The following is a 4616-nucleotide window of genomic DNA, read 5'->3' as shown; positions in this document are numbered from 1 at the left end:
AAGCCCACTAATAAAGCAAATTAAAGATTGAAAACCCAGACCAGCTCCCATGATTCACAGACTCATGTTGTCTGAGTCTCTCAGTTTCCACCCCAATTCCCTGTACCCACCCCCCGTGCTCCCCCGTCACCATCCCTCAGGGATTTAGGACACGTGGTTGGCAAACAGCCTATGAGTAGGACTCCCCACAGGCGTCCCTATGGGGAATCCTCACCTTCAAGCAAATGCTCGTTGTGTAAGTGGGTTTTTCTCTGGGGAGGGAACAAAGGAAGGAAGGAGGCATGGCCTTCCTCCACTGCTCTGTGCCAGGACAAACATCGCCCTGGAACCCTGGAAAGCCTACGACTGATGCGACAACCATGGGACAGGCAGGAGTGGAAAGGGTGACACCAGAGGAGGGTGACTCCCTAGCCCCCGAGATGGGCATTATGGGCTGAGATGTGCCCCCCAAGTTCTGTGTTGAAGTCCTAATCCCGGGGACAGCAGAGTGTATTTGGAGATGGGTCTTTACAGAGGTGATCACAGTAAATGAGGTCACAGTGGGGTGGGGCCCTGATCCAATATGACTGGCGTCCTTATAAGAAGAGAAGATCAGGACACAGACACAAATGAAGGGACGACCATGTGAGGACGTGGGCAGAAGACAGTGTCTACAAGCCCAGGGGAGAGGCCTCGGGAGGAACCAGCACTTGACCTTGGACTTCCCGCCTCCAGAATGTGAGGAAATCATTTCTGTTGTTTAAGCTGCCCCACGTGTGGGCCTTTCTTATGGCGGCCTGAGCTGACTAATCCAAGGAGTAACTCAGACATGTCACAGGGGCCTCTTTGGAGTAATCGAAGCCTGGGTCCTATAACCACTCTGGCCCCATGTATGAAAGGCGGTCTTCGAAAGCGAGATCCCTGTGGCCTTATCAGGCAGGACAAGAACTCGGGTGAGGACACTCAGGCAGGAAGAGACACTCATTCAAAGGTCTAACGGTTGCTTCTCACTGGAGGAAAAGCCAGGCCAGCAGGATAGGTAAGGGGCATTGAGGGGCCACTCAGAAGAAGATGGGGAAGGAGAGGGTCAGGGCTTGAATCTCACCCGAGAATAATATCACCTGCTAGTTCACGTTGACACCACGGCGTCCCTCCACCACCTTGGGAGGAGTTACGTTATAGGACCCAATGGCTGCAAAGTGCTCTGGACCCATTTGACCCCGAGAGCCTGGTCCTTCTCCCTCCCGGATGACAGGCCTCCCTGATGCAGGGTCGCCGTTCTGCCTGCTGTGTGATGGTCATTAACCCCGCAGCAGCACTGAAGGCCACTCCCACGTAGGGTGGCACCATGGAGCAAGCAGAGGTTCCCATTTTTCCCATTACCTTCTGGGGGTTTACCCCAGCAAGAGGGGCTCCCCAGGCTAGGAGGTGGCACCACGAGAGGGCCTGCTGTGAAGAGGGCAGGGTCCACGTTCCATTCATCCACGAAGGAGTAGCAGAGCAGGGAGGCCTCAGGGAGGCCAAGACCATCCTGGACGGTCCCTCTGCCGCTGCTCTGCTTTCCCTGCCGGCTTTTGGGGTTTCGGCCCGCCACCTTCCTGGGCAGCTGGTTTCCTGTGTTCAGCCTTAGTGACTAGGGGAGGTGACCGTAGGGGTCCTTCCTGTCCCTCTGTGGCATTGATGCAGCTCGGTGGGGCAGCCATCTGCCCTTCGGCTTTGGGAGTCACACAGAACCTGGGTCCAAGCCCCGCCTCCCTCATCAGAAGTCTGGTCTGGTATGTGGACCCAGCCTGAGCCTCGGTCCCCTTGTCTGCCCGTATGGACTCCCTCAGACACTCGCAGAGGTGCATCACTGCAGACTCCTGTGAAAGCTGTGGCCAGGATGTTGTCCTAGGAGAGCCTTCTGCCCAAGTCCCAGGGTCCCCTCCTGGTGAGCGATCAGCCCCCAGGGCAGCCTGGGAACCACAGAGCCTTGAATGCTCCCGCTCTGGAGCTGGGGAAGAGCCCTCTCCCCACAGCATCAGGGCCCTGGACTCAGACCCCTCTTCTCAAATAGCCGAAGGGCTGGCTGTCCTGCACAGAACTGCAGGGCAGGCGGTCAACCTGCATCCTCTCCCCTGGGATCCAATTTTATCCCAGGACAGGGACATCTGGTCTGTCCCACCCCCACCCTGGGGGCCGTTACGCTGCCCTGGGAGCTCCCCACTTGTCGTGATGCCCCGTTACCCGCCCTGAGGGAGAGGGGAAAGGCTGCAGTGGGCACTGCTCTCTCCAGGCGGGCCCTGCACATGAACTCCAACCCTTGAGTAAAGTAAATTGGGAGACACCAAGGCTCAAATAGCAAATAGAAGCTCCAGGAACACAGAACACAGGAGGAGCGGGGCATGGAGAAGAAGCCCCGCCCCCGCCCCACCCCACACCCTGGCGGGTCCCACAGGTAAGTTACCTGCTCCTCACCTGGTGAGCCAAGTGGGCTTCGGTTGGGTCCTAGGAATGAGGTCCTTCTAGGGAGAGTCCTGCCCACCAGGCTCCGCCTGCTGCTCCCCACAGCTCGAGGTGCACCCACGGGAGGCCAGACCCTCCCCACGCTGGGAGGACTTCCTGGCAGCTTCGTAAGGTGTGGAGACAACCCTGAGACCCTCACCCAGACACCGAGGCCAGCTTGGAACCCTCACCCCAGTGGGAGGCCAAACCTGGGTGCTGAAATCACCCTGAAGACGGCATCCGGCTTCCTGGGGTCTCTGGGTTGTGACCTGCCCCACCACGCCTACCTCTTCTGCTCCCCCAGCGCCATCAGATCAGCTCATAAGCTGCTCACGCCCTGTCCTCTGAGAGCAAGTTTAAGAAAAAGGCTCTCGAAGCCCCAGCCCCACATCACTCTCTCTCCCTCACCCTCAAGCTCATCTTGCAGGAATGATCCCGGTGTTACCACCCTGTCCTCAGCGTGCACCCACGCTGCCACCAACGTCTGCAGAGACGTTTTCATTTTGGTTCAAAGCGGAAGTCTCAGCCCATCTCACAGAGACCCCCAGCAGCCCAGGACGCTGCGGCCGCTCTTGTTTTCTCTCCCATGGTTCCTCCTACTGCTCTGTCATCCCAGGCTCTCTCTGTCCAGCTCCATGATTCCCCAGAAATCTCCCGAAGCTCTGTGTGCAGTCTCTGTGCTGCGGGCCTCTGCCCTGAGCGTCCAGCATCTCCCCCGGCCGTGTCCAATGCAGTCCCTCCTCTCCTCTGTCCCCCAACACTGCCCACTCCACCCCCCAGCTCCCATCCCTCTGCCCCAGCTCTCCACTCCTGTCGCCGCCGGCCGCTCAGACCGCCGACTCCATGCCTGCATCCTTAGCCAGCCTCCGATTGTCCTGGGGACTCAGAACTGCCCTCACCTCCCCCGCCCACCAGCCTGCTTATCACCCCAACAGTTCCTCCATGTTGGACAAGATGCATCCCTTAGATCTCAACATCCCACCTGTGTTTTCTGTGTCACTTCCTGGTGTGTAAAATGGCCACAAGTGACAAAGCCACATGGTGCTTTGCTGTCGGATCAGGACAAGTTCATTCACTTGAAATGCTCAGAACCATCCCCCGTCCACGTGAGGACTCGATTCGTGCTGGACGCTCTTCTCGTGCCGTGTTACACTTCACCATGATGTTACCATTTAAGTACCAGTGGGGGACGCGTCCTCGCTAAAGAATCTGCTGTGATGACCCCGCCTCTTCCCCACATGGGATGCAGCCCTGCTCTTCACAGGTCACTGCTTCTCTTGGGCATTCGTTCCTTCCACAGCTACCTGCCGTCACCTGCTGTGTGCCAAGCACTGCCCCCTCCACAGCCCCGCCCCTGTCATCAGATTGATCCGGTGGAGAGGTCAGTGGGGGCCAGCCGTGCCTGACTGTTTCCTATGCCAGAGCCCAACCTGGACCCGGAGCCTCAGAGCGGGCCCCCGGGCATCAAGGTCACACGTCCAGGTAAAGAGTTTTCCTTGTGGGAGTCCCTTGTCCGTGTCACCGTCCACTGCCCACAGCTCTGTCTCCATCCACATCCGGGGCGAGGGGATCAGACAGGCTGCCTCCAACCCTGAGGCCAGACAAGGAAACACAGCTCGGGGTGGACATAGCAACCAGGCCAAAAATGCTGCCTCAGTGCCTCAGCCTCTACCAGGGACGGAAGCTGAAGAAGTGCTCCTATCCGGAGCCCTAAGCCACCTCCGAGCACAGAAGTGCAGCGGCCAAATCAACTGTCTGCAGGCTGAACCCCGAGAGGGGCACACAAGGCTGCCCCAGCCCAGCCGTTAAGTGGAGAGAAAGCAGGGCATTAGAGGAATGAGTCCCACTCCCTTCATTGCGCTGGGCCCACGTCTGCTTCCGACCACGGTGAGCCCCGTGGGGGCAGAACCCCTCATCTCCCTGTGACCCCGTGTCTAGTCCAGAAGCCACCACGGGCCAGCACGTGGGCAGCTGGATAACTGTTGTCACCAGACAGGCCAGCACTCATCTCTCGGACTCCTGCTGTGACCACGTGCCCCGTGCAGAGCCTGGCACAGGACGGGTGCTCAGTAAACAGTGGGGGGCGCCAGGCACTCACTCACCATCCACTCATGAAGCCGATGAGCACTGGCGGCCGAGCACACTAGCTCCAT

General features: G+C 58.8%; 1 long non-coding RNA gene across 2 annotated transcripts; it reads left to right on the top strand.

The window, feature by feature from the left end:
* Window positions 1-626: 626 nt before the first annotated feature.
* LOC125960498 (uncharacterized) lies at window positions 627-4201 on the top strand. 2 transcript variants are annotated; one of them, XR_007470220.1, is made up of 3 exons: window positions 627-717; window positions 2255-2416; window positions 3764-4201. It is a non-coding gene; the product is annotated as an uncharacterized LOC125960498 (long non-coding RNA). The 2 variants fall into 2 exon arrangements; XR_007470219.1 differs by lacking the exon at window positions 3764-4201 and adding an exon at window positions 3525-3606.
* The last annotated feature ends 415 nt before the right edge of the window (window positions 4202-4616 follow it).

Source organism: Orcinus orca, chromosome 11 (assembly GCF_937001465.1).
Source record: "Orcinus orca chromosome 11, mOrcOrc1.1, whole genome shotgun sequence".
Classification (NCBI taxonomy): domain Eukaryota; kingdom Metazoa; phylum Chordata; class Mammalia; order Artiodactyla; family Delphinidae; genus Orcinus; species Orcinus orca.
Note: the sequence above shows the minus strand (reverse complement) of the source record. Positions and strands in the feature narration are given on the sequence as shown.